The sequence below is a fragment of the Alligator mississippiensis genome, chromosome 1 (genome assembly GCF_030867095.1).
Source record: "Alligator mississippiensis isolate rAllMis1 chromosome 1, rAllMis1, whole genome shotgun sequence".
NCBI lineage: Eukaryota > Metazoa > Chordata > Crocodylia > Alligatoridae > Alligator > Alligator mississippiensis.
The window spans coordinates 10,096,523-10,112,319 of NC_081824.1; the positions used below are offsets into that span (position 1 = coordinate 10,096,523).

Genomic DNA, 15,797 nt, shown 5'->3' on the forward strand with positions numbered 1-15,797 from the left:
TCCCCTACCTAACCCGGGGAAACCTGCTATGCACCAGACCGCATGTGGCATGGGCATTCCCTGGGGACAAGTAGCAGCAGCACAAAGTGTGATACTGTTACCCGTCCCCAGGGAAACCCACGTTACCACTCATCTGAGCATGGCCATTGGGCTTATCTTGTGAATTCTATTTGCACACCTAACAGTGCTAACATTGCATGGCATCCCACAGCATCGTGAAAGGATCTCAAGGCACCCCAGGGGGCTGAGCTACTCCAGTTGAGAATCACTGGCTTAGCTTTCACATTTGTGTTTTTTAATTGTGGATTTCAAAGTGCTTCATAAAGGAGACTAAAGACTGTTAACCCATTAATGGATGGAAGAATTGAGGGATGAAATAGCTGACTCAAAGCTAATGGCCAAGGTAGTAGCAGAAACCATTTTTCCTGACTTCTATTCCAGATATCTTTTAACTGGGCTACACTATCTAAGAAGGGGGTGCCCATTGAACAAAATGGCTATTCCAGGTTAATTGTTCAAGACTAGATATCTCATAATAGTCACCTCAGAGAGTGACTTTTTCCAATTTCCAAGCCCTTTTGTTCCACAATAACTTTGTCCAAATGGGGACTTATATCACAACAGCTATTCCAGAATTGTGGCATTGCTATTTTGGTTTATTTACAAGTGTAGACAAGCCTAAGGCATATCAAAAGGAGTGTGTATAGGTCTATGAGAAGCAGTAAAGAGGAAGTTAAAACAAATTTTAAAAGTCAGTGTACTGGCAATGACAATGGGAACATTGCTCATAGCATCATTTTCAATCACGCTGGCGCACAAACCACTTTGAGCTGAGCAAATAATTTGTAGTGGGGAAGAGCAAATTGATGATTTTAATTCCTTTTTTGTGGTTGCACATGGTCATCAGGATTACGGTTTCTTCTTTGTTTGAAATAATTTGCCAGCCCTTTTCTGCTGGCAAGTCTCAGTCCCAAGCTGCTCCTCAATGTATCTGTTATCTGAAAATTAAGCAACATTAATTAGTTTTGATCAGGCACATAGGGTAGGGACTATTATTTCTCTTCTGAGGTTGAATTAATGTAATTCTTAGAAACGTGTTTCCAGTGTGAATACATATGTAAAGAACTGAAAATCTCTTCTAATATTACTCTAATAGACTCTAATAATATCCTTTAATAATCACTCAAATGTCTGTCTTCACAAACATTTCTGCAGTAAGCTTGCTCACAGTAAACTTAATGGAAACGAAACACAAGAGGGGCATAGAGTCATAGCATCATAGAGAAGGAGGGCTGGAAGGGACCTCTGGAGGTCATCTAGGCCAACCCTCAGCCTAAGGCAGGATCATCCCTATCCACGCCATCCAATACATTAATAATCTAAAGTCTATATAAGACTGCCATCAACCCTGACACAACACAGACCTTACACCAGCATGAACATAGAAAAAGCAAGTTTGGTATTTTATTTGAGCAAATCGATTTTTTTGGAGGCTAGCCTAGCTCTGCTTACTGTGGATTTGCTAATCTATGTTCTCTTTGGCCCTGATTCTGCAGTCTTCATGCATGGTGCTGAGCACTTACGTATGCAAAGAGTCCTGTTACAATAGGTGAGACTGTTTGTAACTCTCAATTTCCTTAGGCAAGGGCTGTATAGTCTGACACTTTATCTTAGAAAGCCGGAGTTGCACTTGTGATTATGTTGCATAGACACTACCTATCACCCCATCTGCTACAGAAACATCAGTTTGCAGTCACTGTCACAGTTGTGCTGTTATACACACCTGCATTATAGTCATTCCTTCACACGTGTATTCAGTCACAGACACACTCAGCCACACTTGCTTTCAATTTCAATCATTCCCTCTTACCTCCATTAACATACAGTCATTTAGACACTTTCACATTCAGTTACGTACACACTGCCCAACACTCAGCTTCTGTTATACTCACAGTACACCCACACTTAATCACAATCACACCCTCACACTCCCAGTGCTTCACCCACTTTCAATTACAATCACGTGCAAGGACACCAGGGATGTTGTGCCTGCAACATTGTCCTTCCTTCACATTCACATCCACTTATTGTCAGTAGCCCCCAATGGGGTTTCCAGGCCTGCTTCTCACATTTATAAGGCCATGGAAATGTTAACTTCCCTCCACCATTTGCCTATGTTGGAAAGAGGAAAGGAACAGATCCTGACCCACCTATTGTCATGTTCAAAATGACTTAGCCCCCCTAGGAATGATTCTATTCTACCCTGCTCAAAGCCCTGAAAAACCATGTGTGTAAAAAGTGGGTGGGTCCTCTTCCTCTTCACTGCTTTTTGTGACTTATTCAGGTGATAGCATATAACAAAAGTAGATGCATTCATATTTGCAGGAGATGAACAAGGTGGAATAGAATTGGACTCAGATGCCTAAATCCACCTTACTTACCTAATAGGTGGAATAGCATCTGGCCCCTTAAGTTGTTTTCAGAGATGGGAAAAGCATGGGCATTTGTTACCAGTCAAAAAGGAAGGCTGCTATCCATAAGGAGCTTTGCCCACAAAGGAAAGCACCCATAATGCTTCCACCGTATCAGTATGATAGTGCCCGGGACCATGGGTATTACAAGGATTCCATCATGCACAGCAAGAAACAGCCACTGCCTTGAACAGTTTACACTCTAAAGAGACAAATGGTGCATCTACACATGCACTTTAATGCACAATAGAATACTGCAGATAAAAGTGTTACTAAAAAACTGTGACATTATGCTAATGTGCAGTAAAATAGTCTACTGTGCATTAACCATCACGAAAAAAAGCATGCAAATGCACTACTGTGCATTAGCACAATGTAATGCGCATTAATTTAGTACCTCACATTGGAGATACTAAATGTAATGAGCATTAGAAAAGGTACATTAATGCATGTGTAGATGTGCCCAATGTGAATTAAGTTTAAGAGAATCTTGTCGCTGTGGTACATGAGCACATGACTGCTGTTAATGAACTCATCTGTACCACACATCTTTGTAAGGAGGAAATATCATTATACCTACTCTAGAGAAGAACGTGAGCCTGCAATGATCAAGGGTGGCACTAGGATGCATATGAAATCGGTAGTAGAACTGGGAAGTAAATCTGGAAAGCCTGAATCATAGTCCAGGGCATTAACCAGAACTTCAACTTTCCCTTTCCTTGGGCCCACATTTACTATTCGAAGGCTAATCCTTTGTCAACTGACATCAGAGAGAAGGCACCTGTTAATTTTAGTGGTGGTGGAAATGAATCCTGGGTCCTACAAGTTCATCATCAGTAGGCTGATCTCAGTGGTGTGTTAGACCTGAGTAACTCTGCCAGTGAAAATTTAGAGCAGAGGTGGTAATCTGCACTGAATGGCATTTAAAACCAGGAACTTGCATAGTGGGTGCATCTACATAAGCAATTAGTTGCTATTAAATTTACTGTGCATTATCTTACTATGTAGTATCTGATTTTTGGCAGGTGTCTACACATGCAGTGAACTGGCACTAAAGTTAGTTCCAGTTCCCTCCAGCCCTGCCATGTCCCCTTGTAGCCACCAGGGGGAGCTCCAGCCTCTGGCCCCAGCTACCAGCACTTGGCAATCATGTTGAAGACAGACCCATCTGCCAGCATTTGGCAGCCATCTTTAAAACACAGCCCCGCACTCTGTAGTCTGGGCAGACACTTCCCATGTTAAGAGAAGCAGCATGGCACAGATATAGGCAGCATGTGGCAGCTCTGCTCCTGCCCCAGGTGCACATCTCAGCCATGGCTGCACCAGCTTTTGGCCCTGGCACCCAGGAACAGGTTCCCCAGATAGATCTTCCCGGCTGCCTTGGTTGTACTGTTGGCCCACTGCCATCACCAGTGCCTGGCTCACAGCCATCTCGTTCCACCCAGCTCCCCCACACACAGCGACCAACTGGACAGCTGCCACACACCCTTCCAGGGCCCCTGCTGCTGCACAGCTGCTGCAACCAGCCACAATGATGAGGAGCTCCAGGATGCCGCCAGCAGGACTGCTGTCACCCTCCTATCTCTCCAGCACCGTTGTGTCTGGGCCCGCCAAGCCAGTCAGGACTGGTGCCAGCACGTAGTACAACATGACTGGGATGACAAGCAGTGGGTTGATGCCTTCAGGATGACCCAGGGCATCTTTGCTGACCTGCTTCACCATATCTGGCCCCACCTGGAGCACCAGGACACTGGCATATGCCTGGCTTTTCCCACTGACACTTGCCTAGCCCTGGTGCTGTTCAAGTTGGCCACTCCCACCAACCTGTGGTATGTGAGGCACCTATTTGGGATAGACAAGGCCACCACTAGGGAGGCCATCCTGGAGGTATGTGGTGCCATCAGGATGTGCTGGCAGCTATAGTCTGTCCAGGCGTCCATGACCCCCCAGGTGATGGCCACAGGGTTTCATGCACTGGGGTTCTCCCAGTGTATTGGGGTCCTGGATGCGATGCACGTCCCTGTCACCTGTCCACCCCACTCAAGCCAGCCCCACTATAGCCACAGGGAGTTCCACTTAGTGGTCCTCCAGGCAGTCGCCAACCACCAGGGTACTTTCACCCATGTCAGAGCCAGCTGGGTGGGCAGCATGCGCAATGCACTGGTATTCCACAACTCTGGACTTGGTGTGCTTGTGGAGAGCAGGCATTTTACTCCAGAAATGGAGGACATGCAGCTGGGCACCATCATCATCCCACCCCTCATCAGGGACCCAACCTACCTTCCACTCCTGTGGCTGATGAGGCCCTACACTGGGCACCTGGACCCCACCATACCCATTTTAACCAGCCCTTCGGCCAAACCCCCATCCTCATTGAGTGCACCTTTGACTGCCTCAAAGGCCGCTGGCAATCCCTTATGACCCACCTTGATGTGACCGAGAGAAAGCTCCCCTGGGTGATCATAGCAGTGTGCATGCTGCACAATATTTGTGAGGTCTGAGAAGAGGTGTTCAGGAAGGCCTAGGTAGAGGAAGCACTTGGGCGGAGGCAACCTGGTGGTGGGAGTATGAACTCCAGCACCAGCGGCAGGCCACCTCTGGTGAGGCACCAAGTAATGTGCACACCTGCCAGTGGGGGCCAGGATACCAGGTGTGGGAGGCCTTGGTGGACCACCACTTACAGCATTCCTCCCTCTACCCACAGACCCTCTAGTCCCTGCTCACACCCAGCACCACTCTCAGGACATGCACATGGTTGAAAATAAAAGATTTATTCCCCTCACAACCCCCACCCCGCTCCCTCCCCGCTCAACAGATAGCGCTCTCTTGTCCCCCCCTCCCCAACACACAGAGCCCCTTCCCCCCTCCCTCCCCAAAAAACATAGCCTCTCCACCACCCTCCCCACCCACAACAATAAAAAACCCTCTTCCCAATGTAAAAACTATATACAAGAGTCTCAGGCTTTTATTGCCCTGGAGTGGGGGCCATGGGGTAGGGGTGCCTAGAAGGCAGAGCATGGGGGCAGACAACCAGCACCCAGGCCTTGGTCCATTCCCCTGCAGGTCTGGGGGCCATGGAAACTGAAGTGGGCAGTGGGCTTGTCCTGCAGTGACTCTGGACAGCGCTCCTCAGGGGCAGGTGGCTCCCCTTGGCTGCCTGAGTCCAGGGCCAGTGTTCCCTTGCAGTGAAATGCCTGGCATCTCTGAGTCCTCGGGCATGTCACAACAGGGTGAGTGGCAGGGCTGGGGCCAGGTGGGTGGTGGGGGACCCGGGGTGGGGGCCGGGCCAAGGGCTTCAGCGGGCTGGAGATGCCTGAAGACCTCCTCCCAGGCCCACGTGGGGACATGCTGCAGGGCATCATTCAGCTGTCAAGAGCCCTGTGGGGCTAGGAACAGGGGCCAGGCAGTGGGGGGCATGCACATGGCCACCAGGCCCAAGACAGTCTCCAGGATACAACAGTCATTGTCTGTGAACTGGTTGGCCACTTGCTGCCTGAGCAGCTCAATCTACTCCCGCTCCAGAGCCTCCACCACAGTCCAGTGATCCCGCTGTGCCCAGTCCCATGCATCCTCCTGGATGGTCTCCCAAGTGATATTCTCCTCCTGCCAGGCCTGTGCCTATTCCTCCTGCTCCTCCTCCACCTCCATAAGGGGCTGGAGCAGGAGGGTGTGGTCTTGAGTCCACTGCTGATGCAGCCAGCACATGTGGCAGGCTGAAGTGCTGGGTGGTGGTGATGTGGAGCCCACCTCCCCACTGGACCCTGCTGCCTCTCCCCTATGTCCAGATGTTGGCCCTACAGAGGAAAGAGATAGAAGTATTTTGTGAGAGTTTGCAACATTTCAGAGACAAGAGGCTCTGCACCAGGGGCTGTGAACTGTGCACAACCTCAGATTGGGGGTTGGCCATGCACAGGTGCCCAGGGACCATGATATGTCTGGTTGGGCAGGTCTAGGCCCAGGTGTCAGCTGGCTGAGCCACCAGGTGCTGGCTCCAAGCAGTCTGCCTCCCCTGCCCCCTTCCCAAGGCAGGCCAGACCAGGCTCCTGGCAACACCTGCTGCTGCAGCTCCGGAGCCCACTCTTCCCCTCCCATCCCCCACAGGCAAACTGCTCTGCTGTATTGCTGCCCAGCCCACAACACCTCAGCTCAGGGTGCATGGAGCTCCTGGACAACTGAAGTAAGGGCCTGGCCATGTCCCTGCCTTCCCCACTGGGGGCCACTCTAGGGAGGTGCTCTAGGGCTGCCTCCCCCCATGCCCCTTCTGTGCCCTGCATGTGCCCCTGCTGCATGTGCCTTGGGCAGCAGTTTGTGCAGGTGGAGGGGTGCCCAAGCCACTCCACCCTGCTGCTGCTGACCCTCCTGGTGCCGTGGGCACACCTGTGCTCCTGGTTTGCTCTACAACCTCTGCCATTGCCTGGAGGGATACCTGTGGCAGCGCTACACAGCCTGGCCCCCCGCTGCTGAAGAGGGCATCACTGCCAACATTAACACTTTCCTCGGGGTGTAGGAAGCCTATGCCTGCCCAACTGCAGGGACCCAGAAATCCCAGAGTTTTGAACTCTGTCCCACCACTCTACATGCTGGGAGGGCCCTCCCCACAGTGCAGGACTTACCACGTGGCCGGGGCTGCGGAGGCTGGTGGCTTGGTACAGGCTTCCCCATCAGCGATGATGTCTGGCTGTACCCAATGTCCTCAGCCCATGGGCCAGAGCTCAGCCAGGGGCTCCCTCTGGGGAGGAGCTGGCACTGCTGGCGGTCGGTGGTGTCATGACCAGCTACTCCTCGTGGTGGGGTCTGAGACTGTGAAACTGTTGAGGCAGTCACTTCCCAGGTCTCCTCAAGCTGCTAGTGGATGAAGCAGCCAGGGAGGTGTGGGGACAGGATGCTGAACACCAAAGTGTCCCTCCTCTGGTGACATGTCACCAAAGGGGTCAGGGTGGGCTGGAATAGGATCTCTGGCAGGCCGTCCTAGCTGGTGAACACTGTAGGGTTGTGGCCTGAGTCCCAGGATGCCAAAATCCTGGTCAGCTGCCACATAAAGGGCATGGTCTTGCAGGCATGACCAGACTGATGATTGTGGTCAGTCACAGCTACCCACTGTGCCCGGAAGGCCTTGATCTTATAGCAGCAGACCTGCACCAACCAGGAGTACCCTCACTCCTGCATTCCACCTGACGGCCTCATAAATGTGGGTTCGAGCGCCTGCCCCATGCAAACTGCCTCTGCACCTCCACATCACCCTAGAGCACCACGAGGTGTCCGATCTCCTCCTGGCTCCAGCTGGGGCCACAAGTGGAAGGCTCAGGCATGTGCAGGTGGAGCCAGGCCTCAACAGGGAGGATGGGGAGGGCATGCTTGTGGTGCGTCCCACACCAGCTCTCTGGGCCTCCGCTCAGCTGTCCCTGTTTGGCTGGCCCTGGACAGTGGTGAGCAGCACTCAGCACAGGGGCATGGCCAGAGACTGAGAGCCACACGGTAGAGGCAATGGCCCTCAGCACCATCAAATGCAGGGCAATCTGCTGGGAGCAAGCAGCAGCAGGAAGTGCCCTGCTGCCAGAGACAGCTAACCACCAGCCCTGGGGAGATCTCAGGGCTAGGCAATGGGTGCAGCAGGCTGAAGCCCTTAACAACACTCACCTGTGGAGCAGCAGCTCCTGCTAGGAGTCAAGACAGGCAGAGGCTGTCTGTGTCCTATCCTGGAGGGCATATAGGGCCTGCAGTGCTCCTGTGCACAGAGCAGGCTCATCCAGGTTCCTGTGCAGTGTGCCCCAGGGCACAAAATAGTTGCATGCTTTTATAGCCTGCAGCTAGCACCTGCCACAGAGGCAGCCCAGCCCCAGGGCAGGAGATGCTCGCAGCCAGGGGCCCTGGGGCTGGTCTCTAGCCAGCCCGCTAGTGGAAGGGCAGACCCAGGACTAAACTTAGTGTTGGGTCACGGCTATATGTGCATTACTGCACATTAACTAATTGTGAGTAAATTGGCAAATGCAGGTATCCAATGTAGTCATGATTAGCCTAGTTTACTGCACAGTAACGGTGCACACATGTAGAGGTGTGCACCTGTACATATACTTGTACCACACAGTAAACTAGACGAAGGCACATTAACGCATCTCATGTAGCCATGCCCAGTGTATATTAGTCCCCCAAAATCCCCCCAAATCAAAACTACACACATGTACCCTACAGAGCTTTCACCCATGTTTGGAACCAAGTTTGAGCTGAAACTTTTTTCCCATTCTTTCATCTCTTTTCAAACTCCAAGTTTCATGCTCCATTGTTCTTTCGGACTGGAAATGCAAGGCCCCCAAATCTCCTGGAATGCCTGCTCTTGAGGGATTTCTATCTTAGTTTGGAGTCAGCAAAATAGGAAAAGCTGTGGAAAAGCAGCTATTTTTTTAGTGGTATGTTCATTACACAGTCCCCAGGTCCATATTTGTTCAGAAAGAAATCCCATTGCCTTGTAGTAGTCCTTTCTAGGGAAAAAAAGGCTGAAGGAACAGACCCAGCCTGTGGAGAAAGTGCTTGCTGCCACAGTAGGATACACATGGACTCTTCAAAAATGCCTTTGCTTAATGCCAGTCTTCAGATACAAAAAAGGCATGCAGTGTGGGGCTGAACTGGCCACTGGTTTTATTGAATAAATAATTGATTCAAGTAAAGCAAACCTAAAATTACATGGGAGGTCTTTCTTGATTCTGAGCAAGACCAGTATGCATTGATAATCTGCATTTGGTTCTGCAAACTCTGTGCCCGTTCTCCCTCATCCCCATAGCCATCTTATATTACAGATCTGGGGGAAAGGAAGAAGAGAAACAGAAAAAAGATCCTCTCTTCCCATTTGCCAGCGAAGACTCCCAAGAAGCTCCTGAGTCAGGAACAGTACAAGGGGACCTATAAGGGGATGGGGCAAGGATGACCTCCCTCTGAAAACCAATAACAGACAGCAGCAGAAAAAGACAGGGAAAAACTCGCCCTTTGGTTGCTTTGCAGTGGAGTTGCACCAAGGATGATTGTTGATGTAATGAAATAATCCAAGTGCATATAACGCCAGAGTTGTTAGAGTCAAAGAGGAAGAAAATTACACTGTAGAGGTCTTTAATCCAGAAGGGAAAAAAAAAATGTTTCAGGACTTTTGATATCCATGTAGTGAAAAGGGTTTGGTGGAGGCACTTGTTTTGGCTGTGGTTATTCCAGCTTTGTTTTTGTAACTGTATCAGTTGCCAGTATTAAATGACTTATTCCTAGGTATGATGCTCAGGTGAAACTCTCTCTCATCTTATGGCTCTTACTTAAGCAAGTGGCCCCATCAGGCTAAATTTTCAGAGGTAACCGGTGCCGTTTTGGTTGTGTTGTACCAGGATCCCATGTTTCAGAATCAATAGGATTTGACTTTTTTCCCCCTTAAAAGTGCTAAATGTTACTCGCAGAATAGTAGTTCCAGAGCAGCTAAAGCATCTTGCTACATATGGCTTCAGATGTATGACTTGAATCTCACTCTGAACTCATGTCCTCAACTGAGCCAGTTGTCAATGATACTTGGACACTGAGCCTAGGAATTCAGAACAGGATAGATCCTTTCTTTCTATGAGTATGGAAATAAGTCTAGTTTAACTGTACTAGCCCTATGGGTTGCTAGACTTGGGTGGACCTTTCGATCTTTGAAATGCCTGACTGCTTCATATCAGACCTGTGAAGTACCACAAATTGGCTACCCAAGCAAGGAAACACCCAAAATCAAGAACCACTTTTTAAACTGTGGGCCAATCCTAATCCCAGACAGTGAGTAAGCACAGCTAGGTACATGCACGTAGGTAAAGAAGGACCAAAAACTGAACTTCTAGGTGTGCAAGGAATGCATAATTGTATGCAAATTACCGGGTTTATTAATGATAGTTGTTGTAATTGTTTTTGTTATATTAGACTACTACCCAATCTACCACCACTCTTCTCAAAATCTTTCTAACACCTGAAGTCTTTTGGGAAGCACAATTATTAATGCAGGTCTAGCTTAGAGCCAAGAAGCAATAACTTCAAAATAATGTTTCTGTTGCTGCTGCTACTGTTATTGTTGTGGTAATCAGTAGTAGTACCATCATCATCATTATCCTACCACCAAACAGAGTATTTGGGAAAACACAGTTATTGATGTAGGTGTAACTTAGACCAAAGAATCAGTGAGCTTAAGAGGATGAGTCTATTATTGTTAGTATTGTGGATATTATTATTGCTATCATTGTTATCATTACCATCATCATTATCATCATTACCCCCACCACAGTAACAGCTACAACACGGGATCTCAATGCCTGTGCCCACAGCCAGAATAAAAAATGCAAAGCCCTGGCCACCTCGCCTTTAATTTTCTAACCGCTGTTTTGTAAGGCTGTGTCATGCTTCTCAGTTCAAACACGCTTTGGCTCTTTATTATTCATGGACCTTTTTCTCAGTCAGTGGTGTTGAATAATAAAACAGCCCAGGATCAAATGGGCCAATTCTCCACGCCTGACACCAACTGCTACTGTTGGCTGGGCTCTGCCAAGCGTTGCCTCTGATAATGAGTGGGATTTGGTTAAACAGTAAATTAATGAATAATGAAATATCCAGGTTGATCAGTTAGAGAGCACGCTTGCTTGGCCCCCGGCGAAACGCTGGGGGCAGAAATTACTCTCAAACGGCACTTGCCTGTGTTCTGGGCTGGATAACTATTTTACAGCCTATTGCTTGACAGACTGTTGGGGAGGGGGGGAGGGGGAAGGGAGGGAGTGGGGGAGCAGGGAGGACAACCTAGTTATCACCTTGTGGGTTACTAAATAATGGATATCGGGGACAGTTTACAAATAGGATCCGGGGAAGTCAAACAGGTGAGTGTGACAATGCTGGCAGAAGAGAGGAGCCCATGCTATGGGCACAGCAAGGGCTGGGGCTGCTGGAAATGAGCCGCCCAGGGACTCTGCTGTGAGCATTCATCTGGACTCTGCAGCTTGCTCCAGGGCTGAACAGGCAGGTCTCTGCCCCTGCACTGTGATGGCAAGGGCATCCCAGGAGCCAAGGGGTGAGCTCTGGGGTTCACTCCAATAATGCAGGATCAGGCCCTATAGGCAGACTCCATTGTATAGCCTATAGCATCCATGCCCATTAGCAAAACATGAGGTCCTCTTTTCCAGGGAGACCCCAGCCCCTAAGTGCTATAGTGCAGAGATGTAACCAGTGCAAGCTAATGGCCTGGAGGTGAGCTTGCTCCAGGCACAGATCAGATTTTTCTGATTATATAGTTCTCTCCCCCATTCAGCTTTCAGTGCAATGGGGGATCTCCTTAAATTCATGAACATGAAGCTTGAAAGGGACCTCAGGAGGTCATCTAGTCCAACCCCTGCTCAGGGCAGGACCATGCCCAACTATCTCATCCCACCTCCTTGTTCCCAGAGTGAATGAAAATCATCCTGCAGGTTACAGCCACCCATAGGTCTACAAGGGACTATGGATGGCTCTAGCAGAAAGCTGCATACACGTATATGGTGTGAGGGAGCTTGACCAACAAGGAAAGAAAGAAGCCCTGTTGCCTTCTGTGCTTTGGAAAAAGCCAGCAGCAGTAAAGTATCCCCGGCAAGGTAAAAACAGGCCTGCATATAAGTCCATGAACACACTCATTAGCTGCATTCTCAATGCTTCAGACTCTTGCAGAATCTCCCAGACTTATATGTTTTCACTGCCCCATTAAAACAGCAGCTCTGAACCCCTATTAACTCTAAGATCTAGGAAGCCAAGCCCCCATTTTTGGGTAAGTCTCATTTGCAACCTTTCCAAACAAAGCCCCGGCTCCTGTGACAGAGCCAACACACAGCCCAGCGGTGAACACTGGTTTAATTTCCATGGGCTGGTGTCACAGGGAGTTAAAGTTTAAATAAACCTTTGAAGCGGAAGCAAGCAGATCTCAAGGCAGGGTAAAACCTGCAGACTTGAGGAGAGCATTTGAGGCTCTAGCATGCAGGGCAGGGGGGGAGGAATTTGAATCAACCTCGCTGAGTTTCCCTCCTTTTCCAGTAATCCCTAGTTGTGTGTTTGGGTATGTGCATTCACATTCGTATATAAATACACACATGGCAAGGGCTAAATAGCTAGCTAGAATCCTACAATGCATATGCATGATATGCAGATCTCCAAAAATTCATTTTCAGCTGTTCATGAAATTATGTTTCCTTAAACTATGCTTATCACACGCATACACACACACACACACACACACACACAATCTTTCCAATGTTACCAGCAGATCACAATGGTAATAAATATACCATTGAGATATAATGGTATAACAAATATACCATTATAAGCATTTACCAGAAGATCTCAAATATATATATTTAACCATTGAGATCTGCTGGTAACATTGGAAAGATCATGTGTGTGTGTGTGTGTGTGTGTGTGTGTGTGTGCGTGTGGGGTGTAATGAGCACAGTTCAAGTAAACAGATAATTCTATATGTAATATAATATAAATATACGTATAAAATAATCTCTTTACTTGAGCTATGTTCATTATACTTACACATACATACACATACACACAATCTTTGCAGTTTTACCAGAAGATCTCAGTGATAATAAATATAATATATATATTGGTATAATAAATGTAACTCTATCTATCTATATATATATATATATATATATATATATACATTTTATATGTGTGTGTATATATATAGTGTGTGTGTATATATCTATATAGTGTGTATACACACACACACACACACACATATATATATACACACATACTTACATATACGTATATACAATGGTATAATAAATGTAACTATATCTATCTATCTATATATATTATGCCATTATATGTATGTATATGTATGTAAGTACATATATATACATATATAAAATGTATATATGTAGATATAGTTACATTTATTATACCATTATATATATTATATTTATTACCACTGAGATATACATTCATACATATACATATATATAATGGTATAATAAATGTAACTATATCTATATAGCTATAATTACATTTATTATACCATTATATATAAGTATATGTATGTGTGTGTGTATATATATATATATATATATATATATATATATATGCCATAAATATAACCATATATATGTATCTATTCTGTCCCATTGATATAAAAAATTATATCTATCTATGTATCTATCTATGGGGCAGAAAGAAAAGGGGGGAAGTGATTTAATAAATTTACATATGTATAAGCATTTACCAGCAAATCTTTCCAATTTTACTGGAAGATCTCAATGGCAATATATATTTTAAAAAATCTGTTTACTTGAACTGTGCTCATTACACACAGAATCTTTCCAGTTTTACCAGCAAATAAACTTACTAAATCACTTTCCCCTTTTCTTTCTGTCCCATTGATAAATATGACCGTGCTTTACAAAAAGAAACCTGCCTATTTACCTATATAGCAAGTGCACAAAGCCCCCTAAACGAAAGGCGGTGTTTTTTGCACTATGATACCATTCATTTCCCCCTCTTCCCATTATTCACTAGTATATCACCCATCTTTTATACCAGCTGAGTCTAAATGCCCTCTCACTAGCAGGAACTCTGGGATCAAGCAACAGGAGTCAAGGGGCAAACAATGAGGATTTTCATCCGTATTGTTGCCCTCAAGCTTGTTGTTTTTGGGGGACCCGACAGAAGGGTCCTTCCTCCTGCAAACCTGGCGCTGTGTGTGGCTGGTGCCAGGGGGAAGAGGAAGGGTGGAGCCCCCCAGGAGGAAGAACTCCTGCGAAGTTCTGGGCAGGGATGAACCCATTAAGCAAATGTGCATTAACCGCTGGTTTAAAAATGCATTGTGTAGGTAATAAGGTTTTTTCTCTCACCTCTCACTCAGCCTAGCCTTTTTTTTAGCAGGATTGCCAGGTTAGAACTGCCCAAGCCATTACAATGTTAGACCCGGATGCTTTGTCAGTCTCAACACGTGCTGATGGATCACAGGGAACTATCCAAAAGATCCTGCATTCAATGAAGTGCTCCCTCCTCTTCAGAGCACTGCTCTTCATTGACATGCAAGACCTCTTTGATGCTGATGATGAGACCCAATAGCTCATCCCCACCTTTAAAACCCAGCAAAAATAGCACTGCATCAGCACACCCAACCCAGAGGCTGATTCACTTATTATTTGACTCTGCTTTTCCTGCCTTACACACAGTGGAAGTTTCTTCTTTCCACGGGTGATCGTCTACATTTTATCTCCCCAGCTGGGAGGGCAGACCTCTCATCGTGAGCGTGCAAGATGATAGCTGAGGAGCAAAAAAATAATTATAGCCCGTGTAATTGTATAGGGTTGGTTGTTTAATAGAAACTACAAAGTGCGTGCTGTAATTACCGTCTACTGTGTTTTCACTCCGGATCATATCGAGCGACTGCACCGGAGACACTCTCCATGAGTAGGAGTGTGTGTGTAGCACAAAAGTGTAGGCAATAGTGAGCCCCCATCGAAATCCGGGGGAAGTTGGCCAGGGGTGGCAATAGGACGAGAACAGAGGGCATGTGAGATCCCTATGAACACCCGAAAGCAAGTTGCAAGGGTTTTGGGGTGGTTTTTTTTTATTATTATTATTTATTATTTGCATACTACAAAACTAGATAGAACAAACTTTCCATTTGAAGTCTCCAGATGAAGTTTATTTTAAGAGCTTCAATACGAATAAATGATACAGCAAAGAGCAAATGCCTCCCCCTTCACCGACTTCTTCCCCAGACGTGTCAGTATTTGATTTGGGCATGTTGAATGGTTTTAAATATCGGATTTGAAGGAACAAACAGCAACAAACCACACAGCATTTTCTTTGAAACCATCAGATCTGCAATGTCTCGGATCTGTCGATCCACCTGCCCATCTATACAAAGGCTATCGGTCTCTGTAGGAGAGGCGGAAAACAAATGAAGCCAGTGAATACATTTGCACTCCGGATTATTTCAGACATTTGAGTGGCTCCATCAAAGGGACAGCAGCTGTTATTTACGAGGTCTCTATAAATGTGGGGAACATAGATGGGGGGGGGGGGAAGGAGTTCACCCCAAAGGGATGAAAGACAAAAATGATGTTTATGACTATATAAATCAATGTGAAGTTTTGTAATAGAAAATAGAACTATCAAGAGTTGAGAACAGAGACTGAGGCAAGGGAGAGAAAGGAAAAGGGCCCCCCGGGTCATAAGTGGGAAAGCAGATTATAAAACCAGAACAGTGGTAGGAAGTTTAGGACAGATACTTTATGTCGCCGGGTTTTTTTTTATTTTTTATTTTTGGGGTGTTTCTTTTTTTTTTTT

General features: G+C 46.8%; 1 protein-coding gene across 2 annotated transcripts in view; it reads right to left on the reverse strand.

The window, feature by feature from the left end:
• Positions 1 to 635: 635 nt before the first annotated feature.
• TFAP2B (transcription factor AP-2 beta) overlaps positions 636 to 15,797 on the reverse strand; it is a 53,391-nt gene continuing 38,229 nt past the window's right edge. Inside the window, exon 11 of one of the 2 annotated variants that reach the window (XM_059728667.1) lies at positions 636 to 998. The gene's annotated coding sequence lies outside the window, so the exon portion shown is untranslated. Of the gene's footprint in view, positions 999 to 15,128; positions 15,387 to 15,797 lie in introns of those variants that run through there. The other variant, XM_059728670.1, reaches the window with a different exon arrangement.